Genomic DNA, 17,338 nt, shown 5'->3' on the forward strand with positions numbered 1-17,338 from the left:
ACAGGGGCTGCTGCCGTCCTGCACGGATGCCTTTCTATCAGAGGGTAGCATCACCGGGTGGCAAGCAGAGCTGTTCTGCACGTGGCTGATTTTTAAACTGGCTCCCCTCGCAGACCAACTCCTTCTTGCCAACCTGTGCTGCTGCTCCTTCTAGAGACAGCAGGACGGGATGGCAGGGTGCTACCTGGGAGTGGGGCGATGGCGCCAGCCCCTCCCTTGGGGACTATTGAATAGTTACGTATCTGTTAAGATTTCATGCAGTTACATGACTATGCAATTACATGGTATCTACCATCCCTAGTGTTAGTACAATTATACAAGGCACTGGTGAGACCTCATTTGGAATACAGTGTGCAATTCGTGTTTCCCATGTTTGCTTATACTCGGTGACCTCAAATTTCAGCGATCTATATATGGGAATAAAACATGACACTTAAAATAGCTTCTTTGTTACAGTCTTGTTCAAATACTGTAATTTTTGAACTTTTCACAGTCTTAGTGAGAACAAATACCTTTCGGTGTTCTGAAGGAACTAGATTCACAAGCATGTTCTAAGTGGCTGGGAATGATTGACCATACCCAACATTTAGATAACCATGTAAGGATTGGTAGAAAATTGTAACATCTTGGTAAACTGAAATATAGTGATACCATAATTACTGGTAATTGTTGCTCAGTAGGATCTTTTCCTGTTTCTCTCCTACATTGTGCATGTGATCAACCCCAGGAGTAATGGACAAACAGTTGTAGCTTTGCAGTACTTTAGAGATTCTTAGATTTAGGCATTTTGCTCTGCAGTAACGAAGTAACCAAATACTACAAAGTAGAACATTGTTGGCTGGTTTCCAACTTCACTCTGCCACTCACCCATTTATGGGGCACTTGAGTGTCAAATTTCATGCTGCCTTTCTTTGTTTAACTTAGTGTTGCTTTGGTTCCGAACAATGGTGTTATGATATGAGGTTGTTTCTCTTACAGTTACTAAACTGTGTGTGTCCTGAGATGGAATTCTTACAGTGTTTTTATTTCACCAGTGCTCTGCTGTGTGTTACCATCCAGATCTTGTTTGCCTTTGGACTGCATTGATGGTCTGTACCTTTCCATTACATCGCCAGATCTGTTTGAAGGAATGTGTAAGTACAATAGTATATCTTTTGAAGTGCATGTATAATTATCTTCAAAGGCGAGTGTGTAGGTCTTAAAAGCTAAAAAAGATGCTAGAGACTAGATGATGTACTTGTAGTGAGTGTGTGTATAAGAGCAAATGATTTAACACACCTCAGGTTGCAGACTGAGTTCTCAAATTCTTAGTGCTTACACAGTGGTGGTGTACTTGAGCTCTAAGAATGCTGATAACATAAATTGCATTAATTCTTCAAATTGTATTTCATATCTTCATCATTTAAAGTTAACATGAAAATAGCTCACTAAGTCAACAGAAAACTCCCATTTATCATTTAAAATCTGGATTTTTCTCTTATTGTCATCTCCTTTTGCTAAATGATCTTGCAACCACTTCAGACAAAGAACTTGACTTCCTTATCCGTGAAAATTTGTGCTAGAAAGGGAGTATGTCATGACAATAGCTATCCTAATTTTAGAATAACTAATGGAGTGCAATTGAGTCTTTACTGGGATCTCCATCACTGACTGAATGTGTTCCTTAATAAATGTTTATGGTATTGGTTCATTTAAAACAAAATATGTACAGGCATTGGAGCTACCTACATGTAGATAGGTGACTTGGCTGTCAACAAATACAGAACAAAACATGACCTGTAAATGCAGAATGGTTTGAGGTTCTTAAGTGCTTTAAATTTCTACCAGTTATTTGACTCTGCAGTGTTCCAAATTGCTTGAATGATGGTGTTTTTGTCGGTTATTGCAGTATGTTCCTCCCTAACTTGGATTCCTGGAAACTCCATGTGTGAACCATTTGCAACATTCATTAGTGCACCAGAACATTACAACATGCTAATGTTGTTATGATTTTAAATATACTCTATTACTGCATCTGAAAAACCAATGCTAGGTCGATTCCACCTATTTGTGGACTGTGGGTGGCTAATCTAAAGTCTGTGGGTTTTATAAACTAAGTCAGTCATAACTTTATAGTCACCACAAGCATGGTTGGGGCAGGTAAACTGTTGGTTTTGGCTATAATAAATTTGCCACTTGCATAATAGTGTCTTGGACTATCTTAGCTGCTCATTCCTCTGCTTGCTCATCAGTTCCATTGGCAGCTATATAGCTTCCCTCTTTGTGCTCTTTCCCTCTTTGTGCTCTTTCTCTCTCCACAATTTCCTCTTTGTAGATATCTTCACATTGCTTCTGTTACCCATCTCCAGTCTATTTTCTTTTATGGAAATTGTTGAATTTGAGGACCTTCAGTTTTATAGAATGGCTGATGAAATAGTCCTATTGATCTAATAGCATATCTACTCTGCAGTATATTGATTGAAATACAGGATAATGTTTTCTGTGTTGTCCATTGTGTTGAGAAATGGTTCCACAGTCCTGTTAAATGAATCCCTTTCTGACGGGTTTGTCTCCAACTTGGATGTTTTTTGTTTTTGTTTTGGCTTGATACACAATTTTAGGTAACAGGCTGAGCTTCACCTTAGTTACCTAAAATAAGTTAGAATATAGGCATTTGCTAAGCAATTACCCAGGGATGCCCGTGGGATTTACCCTACAATCTGTGTTGTGTTACTGTGGAACAGTTGGAAAGAGTAGGCATGCTACAATGGGAATGAATACTCGTGGAGAAATGGCAGCAGGTACAGAAAAATGGAATGGTTGTGAAACCAATGTTTCAAACAAATACACTGTTACCCTGAGAGCTGAGGTAAACAGTTGCTATGCTGTGGGCTATGCAATTTAATTAAAGCCTAAGGTGCCCTCCCACAGAAGCCAGATTCGGCCTGGTATCCTGTATCTAATCACCAGGAAAGAACTTAGAAATCACCAACCAACAAGAATTTAGGGCCAAACCATGTATTTTAAAAGGTAAAAGATCAAACATCAGCAAACAACATACAACTTAGCAACAGTCCCACCCTAACCCTAGAAAAGAAGAAGTTAGGAGAGTCCCGCACACATAAAGATATACATTACATTCAAAGCGGCGATTGATGTTAGATGTCCGTGACCTACAACCTTGCGGCTAATGGGAAGCCTTAAGGGAGGACAAATGGAGCGCTCCCTCGATGGATGTTTCTCGCCTCCTACGAGCTGACGCTTGATGGAGTACCAGATCCTGTCCGAGTATCCCGTAAGTGAGACAGTGTTCTAAGTCCCAAAGTCTTAGTGGGAGCGGAAGAGGCTTCCCTTATTCCAATTAAAGTCACTAGCTGTGGGTAGTCTTGTCAGACTGCAGGCTGGAACCCTGGCCGCCTCAGGGTAGATGATGACGCAGGGGAACGATGGTGATCACAGACACATGCACAGGACATGAGGGGAGCCAAAGAACACGAGTGCTCCTTGACAAGGGTTTATAAGCACTTCAAGGCGGGGAAAACCCTGAACGGAGAAGTGTGCAAAGAACTAGGGCCGGGTGCATAAGAAATTGAGTGCCATGTGCAAAGGATGGATGCACACGCAGGCAAATGGGGCGATGTGCACAGCTTTTGGTGCTGAGTGCACAGGTTTGGTACTGAATGCCCAACCTTCCTCTACCTGATTTTGGCGGGAAAGCTGCTCTGAGGAAAAGAGAACCCCTCAGACTCCATTTTGTATTACACCCAGGCAACAACTCTAATAAATAAAAAAGACAGTAGGACTGTCTCCTAACAGAAACTAATCAAATTGTAGTTGTGGTGTATGTGATATGTGGAGCTTGTCTGTTTGAGGAATTCCCAGGGACTTTAGTGCAGAATAACTAGGTTGTGAATTTTAAAGTGGAATGGGTTTGTGCAGTTTAGGATAGTCCACTGTGGAAGTAGGTTAGCCTAAATTGTATAAATTGCAGAAAAAGTGTGTCCATATGGAAAGCTCATCCAAAAAAGAAATTCAGTAATAGTTGTTTCATGCTCACTGTACTAGGCTTTTCCTCCATATTGGCAAGTCCTTATTATTTAGGATTTCAAAGAGCTTACATCTTGTAGCAACCAGGGATGTTAAATTTTGATTAATTAATCGAATAGTCGATGGTATTTCCATCAATTATTTGATTAGTCAATAAGAACTTCCGTGTTCCTCCTTTGAGATGTACAAGAGCCCCAATGGAGGCTCTTGTACATTTCAATGTTGGCACATGGCGTGGAACTCAGAGCCAGTGGAGAGTTCTGCTGACCCCAGCCTCCACGCAGTGTTCCAACTTTGAAATGTACAAGCATCCCCAGCGGGGGTTCTATGCATTTCAAAGTGGAAGCGCCGCATGAAGCCTTAGATCAGCGGGGACTCCCCACTGGCCCCAGGCTCCATGTGGCATTCCAACTTTGAATTGTACAAGAACCCCAGCGGGGACTCCTGTACATTTCAAAAGTTGGCCACCACTGCGCCCTGCCCCCTCTCACGGAGCTGGAGCTGGAGGGGAACTGAGTTTTAAGCTAGCTCCCTCTAGCACCCCCACCTCTTTTGCCTCCTTGTTGCCTCTGTGATACAGGCAGCAAGAGGGAAGAAGTGACTAGTTGACTAGTGTGTCAACTATTTGAGAAGCTTTTGCTTATCGGATGGTCGACTATTCGATTAGTTGCTTACATCCCTAGTAGCAATGGGGCTCCACTGAATCTGTTCAACAGGAAATGTTCATCTTGGCTTTCCTGTATAATTTCAGAATTCGGTGCTTGAAGATCATGGTGATGGGAAGCATGAAGACCCAAAACTCATCTGGGGAAAATGTTTTCCCCCCAGACTATTTCCTTGAACTAGGATTAAGTGTTCCCTACCACACTGGTATTTTATGTTCTCCGCTATCACGGTGTATATTGGTGTTGCCTTCCAGTGCCAAGAAAAAATTAACCAATTTCAGGTTGTCATTTTTTTTTTCTCAAGTATTCTTTCCATTTTTGTTGTGAGAGGAAGGCGGAGGGGCACATGAAACCAAGTATTTGTTTTAAAGGACACTTCAATTTTATAGTAAAATAGATCAATGAATACCCTGAGTCTTGGCTGTGGAGCTCACTTGTTCATAGAATGCATAGTTGCCGTGCTATTCTCTTACGTCTAGCGAAGACTGTTGTGACTGATCTAGAAGTGTTTCATCTGGGATCTTTAGATCCTGCAATTGAGAAGTGCTTGGTATCTCTCTAGCAACATGAAGACACAGATTTAATGAATCATTGATTTGACCCAGATTGCTCCAGAATTCACTTGGGAACTGGACATTGTCTTGTCTCTAGTTGTCTATACTGAATAGGAAGCAAGTTACACATCCTGAACTGTCAAATAAGTTTAAACCATAAGCTAAAGCTTTTACTCTTGAAACCAATGAGATGTAATGGAACTTTGGAAATTTCCCCATGTGAAAAAACAGCCAGCGTACTTCAGGAAGATGAAAAATCAGACGAGTTTTGAATTTGCATGCATAGAAATTGACTGTTTCTTCTCGGTGCATACAGAAATTAAACCAAGTGACTATAAGAGCTACTTAAATAGTATTTCTTTGGCTTCCAGCATTTTTTAACCTTTCCTGTGAGTTTGCTTTTATTATAAGAAACAAAAATTGAAGAAGGAGGAGGGTGTATAAAATGGTTAGCTTACCTGAGGCTCAAACTAAAGAAACAACAACAAACAAGCCAAATCCCACACTTATTTGTAATGGATTGGTGAAGGAAACTTATCCTGAATGCTCCACTTGAATTGGCTACAGCAGTGGTTCCCAAACTTTTCGCCATCACGTCACCTTTTTGATTTTTGAGAAACCCTCAATCTCCCCCCACACACACACACACAAAAATAGCAGCAAAACTTGTTGAGGGGAAAAAAAAACTACTGACTGGGGCCGTAAAACAGTTGTGACCCCTTTAATTCCCAGGACCAGTGGTTTTAAAAAAAAAAAAAAAAAAAAGTTGCCAGTACTTCGGGCGAAAAGTTGACCCCCCCCCCACCCCTCTAAAAAAGGTTGCCCTTTTAAGAGCAGAGCATGCATTGCCCTTTTAAGGCCATCATTTTAAAGTCTGCCCAGGAAGCTCCATCCTCCCCCTGCCCCAGCCAGCCCGAACTGTGCGTATTCCAGCGGATGCCTGAGCCAGGAAAAACAGAAAACACCGGACATTTGACATGGTATTTTCTGAATTTTTTTACCAGACGGACTGGGCTCTTTCTTGGGGGGAGATTGATTTGGGGGCTGGGTCGCCTCGTGTCTCTCCCCCTCCCCCCCGGTAATTTCTTCAAACTCCCCTTGGTGCGTCCCCCAGTTTGGGCTACAGGCTACTGTTTCATGTGCCGCTCCAGCAGTGCTCTCCCATTCCTTGACTTGTTTGGCTTGTGGGGCAGACTCTGGGCTAACTTTGAGATTGCTCCTAAAATTTTGGTCATCCTGCTGAAGCTTTTAGTATATCGCTGATTGCCTAAGGATGATGACGTGTCCTTGATTTCTGTTTAAATGAACTTCTAGGAAGCTTGCCAGTAGTGTGGAGCCTTGGTTTTTGAGAAAGGTACTACAATCTAGGTTTGTGCATTTGTGTACTGCTAGCAAGTATTGCCCTGCTTTAAGTATGACATTTGACTGCATGCTCAAAGCTGACTAAAAACACGTAACCCTGGAGTTAGAGTATTTGACACAAGATATTATTCCTAAGTAGCAAGATTAGTGGGGGTCTTAGATCAGAACTGATCCTGAATGCCTTTAAATGGCTCAATGCTGTTATATCATCCACAGTGAAACAGAGCCAGCCAGAGGGGAAGATGTTCAGACAGAAACCTAGATTTGATTTTTAAAAAAGGCTCATTAGGTGTTTATATCCCAAAGGGTGAAATGCTTAAGAAATATTGCCAGGCCTTTCTGTACGGGAACACCCTGGTCTGCCCTAGCATGCTCAGTAATCTTTTGGGGCTCATGGTGATATCAGAATAGTTCATGCTGGGGTAGTCCTTGGAGGTGCGACTAGTGTACGCAGCCTTGACATTCAAGCTAAAAAAGTGATTTACTGAATTATACTGTAGAAATAAATTGGTTACCAAAACAACTTGACAAGTAGGAGGAACATTTCAAGCAGATCTAGAGAAGTGATTATTCCCCTTTATTTGGCATTGGTGAGGTCACATCTGGAGTGTTGCATCCAGTTCTGGGCTCCCCACTATGGAAAGGATGTGGACACGTTGGAGAGGGTCCCCCCCTTTGTCTCGTCTTTGTAAACTGAAAAGTCCCAAGTCTTTTTAATCTCTCTTCTCTCCATTCCAAACCCCTATTCATTTTTGTGAACCTTTTCCAGTGCCAATGTATCTTTTTTGAGATGAGGTGACCACACCTGTCCACAGTATTCACACTGTATGTACCGTGGTTTTATATAGAGGCAATAAGATAATCTTTGTCATATTCTCTATCCTTCTGTTAATGATCACTAACCTTCTATTTTTTTTTTGACTGCCACTGCACATTAAATAGATGTTTTTTGAGAACTATCTATAATGACTCCAAGATCTCTCTTTTGAGTAGTTGTAGCTAAATTAGTCCCCATCATATTGTATGTATAGTTTGCATTATTTAAGTCCAATGTGCATTGTTTTACATTTATCAGCATTAAATTTCATTTGTCATTTTGTTACCCAATCACTTAATTTGATGAGATCTTTCTAAAGCTCTTAACAATTCTGCTTTGTTCTTATGTATCTTGAGCACTATAGTATCATCTGCAAATTTTGCCACCTCACTGTTTATCCCTTTCTCCAGATTATTTATAAATAACTTGAATAGGATTGGTCCCAGGACAGACCCTTGGAAGATATCACTAGTTAGGATACGTCTAAACTACACCCCTCTGTCGGCAGAGGGATGTAAATTAGACATATCGAAAGTGCAGATGAAGCCGGGATTTAAATATCGCATGCTTCATTTGCATAACGGCAGCTGCCGCTTTTTTTTTTTTTAAACAGGGCTTTTTGACAAAAACCCAGAAGTTTAGAGGGGGCATTTTTAACAGAGCACAGGATCTTTCGAAATGGGGCATTTCTGTCAAAAATGCCGGGTTTTTTGCCGGGTTTTTTCGAAAAGCCCCATTTGGGGGAAAAAAGCTGCCATTATGCAAATGAAGTGCAGGATATTTAAATCCCGGCTTCATTTGCACTTTCGATGTGTCTAATTTACATCCCTCTGCTGACAGAGGAGTGTAGTTTAGACACACCCTTAGTTATCTCTCTCCATTCTGAAAACTGACCATTTATTCCTACCCTTTGTTTCCTGTCTTTTACTACTAGTTAGTACATGAAATGATGTTCCCTCTTATCCCATGACAATTTACTTTACTTAAGAGCCTTTGGTGAGGGACCTTGTCAAAGACTTTCTGTAAATCTAAGTATACTATATCCGCTGGATCCCCCTTGTCCATATGTTTGTTGACCCCCTCAAAGAACTCTAGTATATTATTACAGCATGATTTCTCTTTTCAAGAAACCATGTTGACTTCCTCCAACAAATTATATTCATCCATGTGTCTGAAAATGTTATTCTTTACTAGTTTTAACTAATTTGCCCAGTACTGATGTTAGACTTACCAGTCTGTAATTGCCAGGATCACCTCTAGAGCCCTTTTAAATATTGGTGTCATGTTAGCTATATTCCAAAAGGTGAGTGCTAACATGGAGTTTAGAGAGGGAGTTTGGAAGTGGAGAGGGAAGGGTGGGAGGTTCTCTTGCCTTTCTTTTAAATCCCTTCTCCAGGACAGCAGTGATGGATGGTGATGGGTCTGTTGCTGTTACTTGCACAGCGTGTGCCATGTTTGTCTTCCTCCCGGAAGAAAGAACAGATTTCATCTGCACAAAGTGCAAGCTGGTCGACATTTTGGAAGAAAAAATTAGAGAACTGGAGGCCCAAGTGTCGACCCTACACTCGATCAGAGAGGATGACCCTACGCTCGATCAGAGACTTCCTCGATAGAAGGCAGCATTTAATCCTTCAAGCACGGAAGGCAGAGGAACCAGAGAGGACAGTACGTGACTAAGAAGAGAACTGGCAGCATGTAACTTCTAGAAGGGGAAAAAGGCCAACATGTGAATCCCCCAATGCTATAGAGGTAAGTAATCGCTTTCAAGCTCTCTCCACAGGCTCTGCAGAGGTGAATTCTTTGGAAGGGACCTCACAAGGAAGAAACCAGAAGCGAGCACCATCTACTGGAAGGCATGGGATGCGTAGTCCTAGGGATGGGGGTTCCACGGCCACCACCCCCAAAAGAAAAAGACGGGTGGTGGTGGTTGGGGACTCCCTCCTAAGAGGGACTGAACCATCCCTCTGCCGTCCGGACCTGGAATCTCGAGAGGTGTGCTGCTTACCGGGAGCTCGCATTCAGGATGTGACTGAGAGGCTTACCAAGGTGATCAAACCAGGTGGATGAGGTAGATGAGGTTTTCTTTGGACAACTGAGCGAAGCTGCCAGATCGCAGGCCCTGGTTCTCTTGGGGGACTTTAATCACCCTAACATCTGTTGGAAAACCAATACAGCAGTACACAGGCAATCCAGGAAGTTTTTGGAGAATGTTGGGGATAACTTCTTGACACAAGTGCTGAAGGATCCGACCAGGGGCCGTGCGCAGCTTGACCTTCTGCTCACAAGCAGGGATGAACTAATAGGGGAAGTAGAGGTGGGTGACAACCTGGGAAGCAGTGATCACGAGATGGTAGATTTCAGGATCCTGACCAAAGGAAGAAAAGAGAGTAGTAAAATACACACCTTGGACTTCAAAAAAGCAGATTTTGACTCCCTCCGAGATCTGATGGGCAGAATCCCATGGGATGCTAACGTGAAGGGGAAAGGAGTCCAGGAGAGCTGGCAGTATTTTAAAGAAGCCTCATTGAAGGCACAGAAAGAAACCATCCCGACGCGTAGCAAGAGAGGCAAACATGGTAGGAGACCGGATTGGCTTACAGGGGAAATCCTTGGTGAATTTAAGCACAAAAAGGAAGCTTACAAAAGGTGGAAACTTGGACAAATAACCCCCCGGCATTCTCGAGCTACACATTTAAACTCCTCCCTGGTTATCAGGAAGGCGAAAGCGCAAATGGAATTGCGACTGGCTAAGGATGTAAAGGATAACAAGAAAGGTTTCTACAGGCATGTTAACAAGAAGAAGGTGATCAGAGAGGATGTGCAGCCCCTAATAGATGAAGGAGGTAACCTAGTGACAGATGATGTGGGGAGAGCTGAAGTACTCAATGCACTCTTTGCCTCTGTATTCACGGACAAGTTTGGCTCCTGGACTTCTGCGCTAAGTGATGCAAGATGGGATGAAGATGGACAGCCCGTGGTGGGTAAAGAACAGATTAGGAACTATTTAGAAAAGCTTAAACGTACACAAATCCATGGGTCAGACTTAATGCAACTGTCATTGAGGAGCCTTTGACCATTATCTTTTAAAAGTCGTGGAGATCGGGAGAAATCCCAGATGATTGGAAAAAGTCAAATGTAGTGCCCGTCTTCAAAAAAGGGAAGAAGGACGATCCAGGGAACTATAGGCCGGTGAGTCTTACCTCGGTTCCTGGAAAAATCATGGAAGGGATCCTTAAGGAATCCATTTTGAGACACTTGGATGAGAGGAAAGTGATTAGGAATAGTCAGCATGGATTCACAAAGGGCAAGTCATGCCTGACCAATCTGATTAGCTTCTATCATGAGGTAACTGGCTCAGTGGACATGGGAAAGTCAGTGGATGTTATATACCTTGACTTTAGCAAGGCTTTTGATACGGTCTCCCACAATATTCTTGCCAGCAAGTTAAGGGAATGTGGATTGGATAAATGGACGGTATGATGGATAGCAAGATGGCTAGAAGGCCGGACCCAGCGAGTAGTGATCAACGGCTCGATGTCAGGATGGCGGTCGGTTTCTAGCGGAGTGCCCCAAGGTTTGGTTCTAGGACCGGTTTTGTTCAATATCTTTATTAATGACCTGGATGAGGGGATGGATTGCACCCTCAGCAAGTTTGCGGATGACACTAAGCCAGTGGGAGAGGTAGATACGCTTGAGGGCAGAGATAGGGTCTAGAGTGACTTAGACAAATTGGAGGATTGGGCCACAAGAAATCTGATGAGGTTCAACAAGGACAAGTGCAGAGTCCTGCACTTGGGACGGAAGAATCCCAAGCATAGTTACAAGCTGGGGACCAACCAGCTAAGTAGTAGTTCTGCGGAAAAGGACCTGGGGGTTACATTGGATGAGAAGCTGGATATGAGTCAACAGTGTGCCCTTGTAACAAAGAAGGGTAATGGCACGTTAGGTTGCATTAAGAGGAGCATTGCCAGAAGATCCAGAGATATCATTATTCCCCTTTATTCGGCTTTGGTGAGGCCACATCTGGAGTATTGTGTCCAGTTCTGGGCCCCCCACTACAAAAAGGACGTGGACGTATTGGAGAGGGTCCAGCGGAGGGCAACCAAAATGATTAGGGGTCTGGAGCATATGACTGATGAGGAGAGGCTGAGGGAGTTGGGTCTGTTTAGTCTGCAGAAGCGAAGAGTGAGGGGGGGATATGATAGCAGCCTTCATCTTCCTGAAGGGAGGTTCCAAAGAGGATGGAGAGAGGCTGTTCTCAGTAGTGACAGATGGCAGAACAAGGAGCACTGGGCTCAAGTTATGGTGGGAGAGGTCCAGGTTGGATATTAGGAAAAACTATTTCACTAGGAGGGTGGTGAAGCACTGGAATGGGTTACCTAGGGAAGTAGTGGAGTCTCCATCCCTAGAGTCTCGGCTTGACAAAGCCCTGGCCGGGTTGATTTAGATGGGATTGGTCCTGCCTAGAGTAGGGGGCTGGACTTGATGACCTTCTGAGGTCTCTTCCAGTTCTATGATTCTATGATAAGGGGATGGTTTGATGAGATAATCTGATCTTGGTAACTAATTGGCCATTCATTATCAGTGGGAAATAGGTCAATGGAGGGATGATAGGAGTTACTATAGAGAACTTTCTGTGTTTCTGTCTGGTGAGTCTTGCCCACATGCTCAGGGTTTAGCTGATCGCCATATTTGGGGTCGGGAAGGAATTTTCCTCCAGGGTAGATTGGCAGAAACCCTGGAGGTTTTTCGCCTTCCTCTGTAGCATGGGGCACAGATCACAGCTGGAGGATTCTCTGCATCTTGGCGCCTTCAAAGTATTTGAAGGCTTCAATATCTGAGACATAGATGAGAGGATTATTCTAAGAGGGGAGGGTGAGATTCTGTGGCCTGCACTGTGCAGGGGTCAGACTAGATGATCATAATGGTCCCTTCTGACCCTAAAGTCTATGAATCTATGAGTCTATCATTAGGTACGGAAGCTGATTTAAAGGATAGGTTACAAACCACAGTTAATAGTTCTGCAATTTTCCATTTGAGTACTTTCAGAACTCTTGGGTGAATGCCATCTGGTCTTGGTGACTTGTTACTGTTAAGTTTATCAATTTGTTCCAGTACCTCCTCTAACGACACCTTAATCTGGGACAATTTCCCAGTTTTGTCACCTAAAAAGAATGCCGCAGGTTGGGAATCTTCCCAATATCCTCATCCGTGAAGACTGAAGCAAAGAATTCATGTAGCTTCTCTGCTATGACTTCATCATCTTTGAGTGCTCCTTTAGCATCTCGATTGTCCAAGGGCCCCACTGGTTGTTTAGCGGGCTTCCTGCTTCTGATGTACTTAAAAAACATTTTACTATTACTTTCTGAGTTTTTGGCTAGCTGTTCTTCAACTCCTTTTTGGCTTTTCTGATTATATTTTTACACTAAATTTGACAAAATTTATGGTCCTGTCTATTTTCCTCGATAGAATTTGACTTCCACTTTTAAAAAGATATATTTTTATCTGTCTGTACTTCTTTTACCTGGTTAAGCCGAGCCCTAGTGGTACTTTTTTGGTTCTCTTACTGTGTTTTTTAATTTGGGGTATACATTTAAGTTTTGCCTCAAACATGCTGTTTTTGAAAAGTTTCCATGCAGCTTGCAGAGATTTTATTTTTGTCACCGTGCCTTTCAATTTCTGTTTAACTAACTTCTTCATTTTTGTGTAGTTTCCCTTTCTGAAATTAAATGCCACAGTGTTGAACTGCTGAGGTGTTTTTCCCACCACGGAGATGTTAAATTTTATTGCATTATGGTTACTATTTCCAAGCAATCCAGTTATATTTACCTCTTGAACCAGATCCTGTGCTCCACTTAGGACTAAATCAAGAATAGCCTCTCCCCGTGTGGGTTCCAGGACCATCTGCTCCAAGAAGCAATCATTTATGGTATCAAGACATTTATCTCTGAGGTGACACGTACCCAGAGAATATGGGGATAGCTGAAATCCCCATTATCAAGTTTTTTAATTTGAGTTTTTTTAAATTTGAGTTTTTTAATTCAATAGCTTCTCTCATACATGCTATGTTGAGTGCAATAAACAGGATAGACCCCAGTCTGCTGCTGGGCTTCTGCCTGCATTCTCTCTCTGCCTGCAGTCCTACAGCTACTGAGGCTATTGATAGGGTTTTTTTAAAAAAAAATGAAGTGTTGTTTGTAGTTTAGTTTAAAACTTTTAAAGAATGGCAAATGTACTTCACCGCCTTCCACCTCCCCTTCAAAACTCCCTCTCGAAACTCCCGGTTAGCTGCCCCCTGGTCGCTTACTCATGGGCTTTATAAAGCCCTGGTCTTCCTTGTAGCCCCGCCCCCTGACTAAGGCTCAACCAATGAACAGAGGGTTCTAGATTTCTAATCCTTAAGAAGCTCACAGCTTCCAACTGTTGGCCACAGCTTCATGGTCCTTTAAATAAACAGCTCAGCACTGGAATCTTCAAACAGACAAACACAAGCTCAGCACACAGTTTCTTTCCGGCAACTAGTAAGTCGTCAAACGCAAACGCACACTACAGACAGCCACTTACCTCAAGGGTCCCATTATTCGCTCCTCCTTTACCTGGAGAACTCTTTTTCTCAACTCCTTGTTCGCAAAGCTCCCGTACTTTATCATCTTCCATCCTCTCCTCCTGACTAGAACATAGAGAATCTCTATTAATAGACCCACCCTTAAGAGACGTCTCTGTCTGATCCATGTTCTCCTCTGCACCTGTCAGCTTTCCCTAGCCCTTAGTTTAAAAACTGCTCTATAACCTTTTTTAATGTTAAGTGTCAGCAGTCTGGTTCTATTTTGGTTTCTATTTATCCTTCCTGTATAGGGTCCCCCAACCCAGAAGTTTCCCCAGTTCCCAATAAATCTAAACCCCTCCTCTCTACACCATCATCTCATCCACACACTGAGACTCTGAAGCTCTGCCTGCCTTCCTGGCCCTGCGCATGGAACTAGAAGCATTTCGGATGACGCTATCATAGTGATCCTGGATTTCAGTCTTTTTCCTAGAAGCCTAAATTTTGCCTCCTCGACCTTTCTTCTACCCTTTCCTATGTCATTTGTACCTACATGTACCACAACTTGACCCTGCCTCACTGCAGGGAGGATTGACTAGATCAATGTTTCTTAAACTTTTTAAGACTGAGGAACACCAAACAATAATAATTTTTTTTTTAAAATGAGGAACACCAAGGATTTTTTGTGTGGGGGACGGGGAGAGCCGGGGAAAAGTTATTGAGCAAAAAAAAGGCAGAACACAATTTAAGAAACATTGTACTAGATGTGCTGTCAAGATCCTTTCCAGGTATACATTTCTCTGGTTCTGTGGTTATGTTTTGTTACACTGCTAACACACAGAATGGTTGAGCTGCTTAAAGACTACTCAGAACTGGAAATCACTGATCTAAATTAGGTAGCGGTAGAAGTCAAAGCTCAGTGCGTAGCTGGACTCCTTGTTCTTGGTCTGAAATAGTCTTTGTACCTTAGTGAAACCAGTGGACTGTCGGAGGCAGCAAGGGTGGGAGCAGGCATCCTTACTTCTTACCTGGCTCTCTGGGGTCAGCTTATTACTGTTAGATAACCACTAAACTCTGGATTGCCAAGGGGAGTATAATTGAAACTTGAAGTGTTTCATCTTAATCAGGATTCTGTCTTTTGGCCAATTGACCCAAATCATACTTCCTACTTCAGGGACCTGTAGCACAAAACTGAAACACGGTTCTACTTTGATGGCAGACAAGTGCAGCCTGAAAGGCTGTTCAAGTATATGTAAATAAAAAGAGCTGCCTTTCGGAATAAGCAAACCCATTAGTATAATTGAACAGAGGCAGCTCTTGATGCCAGTTGCTGCTTTATAGATAATCTTCTACCCTTTGGCTCATAGTCTTTCCAGTGCATTGCCAGAGCATGGCTGATGCACATGTTCTGAGGTGGCAAAGCTGCCATTTCTTTTACTTTTATTGTTCAAAGGAGTCCTCCTCTTGAGCAGAAAAAGGCAGTAACATTTCTGTTGCATCTATAAATACCATAGAACTCTTTCTGGAATAAGTATTAAAACCCTTGTTCAGATCTCACTGGAACAAAACTTCCATTGATGTGAATGGAGTTTGCTTGAATAAGGGGAGAGAAGACACACATCAGGAGTTGGTCTAATTCATTATTGCAACAAATTGATGCTCAGTTAAGAGAGTCTTTGTCCTTTAAATGAGAAGGAAAATATTGAAGCAGACACAACCTTCTTGCTTTCTGAACTACTTCAGCCATTTTAGTAGAATTCCATGAACTTGGCTGTTAGTCTTAACCTACTGCATCATTTCCATCTCAGTACACTCAACTCCTTAATCTCCTGTATGCTGTCACATTTCACTTCTTCTGCAGTCTGACTTCTTGGCACTCTACTCCATAGATCTGAGGAACAATTTCTTAGATGTTTAGTTTACGTCTTGCTGTTATTACTCTGTACTTCCTGTGCTTAACCTAAACTACTTATTTTCTTACCTTCTTCATTCTGAAGTATTGCAGGCTTCTTTCCTGAGGCTCAAACGATGTTTTCTGATTGCTATGTAGGGTCTGATAAAGTTCCTTGGTATTGAGTAAACGCGTTTCATGTTCTTACAGTGCTTGTGTATCCATTCTGGTGTCCAGTGAGTACACTTGAAACTGGAATTGCTAATACTGTTAACTTGGTATTAGTTTGTTGAATAGTAATAGAGAGGTAGCCGTGTTAGTCTGATCTTGCTAAAACAAAAGGAAAAACTATGTAGCACTTTAAAGACTAACAAGACGGTTTAATAGTTGATGAGCTTTCGTGGGCCAGACTCACTTCCTCAGATCATATTCTGGAAGAGAATTGGCATGGTATATATGGTCATGCCAATTCTCTTCCAGAATATGATCTGAGGAAGTGGGTCTAGCCTATGAAAGCTCATCACCTATTAAACCATTTTGTTAGTCTTTAAAGTGCTACATAGTTTTTCCTTTTCTTTTGGTATTAGTTTGTGTACTTAAAGTAGAGAATGCTTCTCCCAGAGTTTGATTTTTTTCAAAGCTCTGGGCAAGATCTCTGCTCAGTGTAGTGGGTTGGCTTCATGCAAAGCCGCTATTTGTGTAGTCATGGACAGTGCTTTCTTAAGTAACGTAGTGGCTATTTGACTGTTTAAACTGTCCACAAGCAGCCAGGATGATGTTACCACGATCGTGAACGTTGGAGACTGTACTCCTAAAAGAGGTAATGCAAAAAAGGTGCTGTTGGCTTCTCATTATCAGGCTGCTGTTTACTAGCTTCACTGTGTAATTTTCATGCTAAGTGTACTTTTATGTCCAGCTGATGGACCAGATATTTAGTAAGACTTTTAATTAATGGAAGGGCTATAACTTATGGCATCCCCTGATTATAAGTCAGGTGCAACAAAGTTTTTGAGAGTTACAAGTAATTATTTTGATGTCCCATCGAAGATGCACCTGAGGGGCTAATTTTCAGAGAATTATCAGTCAGTATTCTCGTATGTCAGGCCATGAAAGGTTTTTCAGGTTAGGTATCCAAAATCATTACTCATTTCTGATATTGTTGCTCTGTGTTTACTTTCTGTCCTTAACTGATCAAGGTCCTTCAATGAAAACTTCATTTACCTCAGAGATTCCCCAAACTGTGTGGTGTGCCTTCTCAGAAGGGCACAAAGGAACATTCAGGGCTGGGCGGCAAGGCCCACATCAGCCCCTTTGTGGGGCAGGGAAGGAGCCTCGCTCTGCCCTCAGCTTTGATACCAACAGTAGCCTCAGCTTCAGATCCTGGCTCCACTCGCAGTCCTGGCCTCGGCCCTCACTTCTGTTTCCAGTTGTGGTTAGTATCCAAGCCCTGGCTCCAGCCTGACTTTTGGCAATCACTCG

At 42.6% G+C, this 17,338-nt stretch overlaps 1 protein-coding gene across 7 annotated transcripts in view; it reads left to right on the forward strand.

Moving 5' to 3' along the window:
* Nucleotides 1-17,338, forward strand: part of TLN2 (talin 2) — a 372,445-nt gene that overhangs the window by 61,256 nt on the left and 293,851 nt on the right. For 6 of the 7 annotated variants that reach the window (XM_006127334.5, XM_075897670.2, XM_025186799.3 and 3 more), the window contains exon 2: nt 1,035-1,133. The exons of the other annotated variant lie outside the window; for it this stretch is intronic. The gene's annotated coding sequence lies outside the window, so the exon portion shown is untranslated. The remainder of the gene's footprint in view (nt 1-1,034; nt 1,134-17,338) is intronic. 7 annotated transcript variants of the gene reach the window in all.

This window comes from Pelodiscus sinensis, chromosome 14, assembly GCF_052426305.1.
Source record: "Pelodiscus sinensis isolate ZL-2025 chromosome 14, ASM5242630v1, whole genome shotgun sequence".
Taxonomy (NCBI): Eukaryota; Metazoa; Chordata; order Testudines; family Trionychidae; genus Pelodiscus; species Pelodiscus sinensis.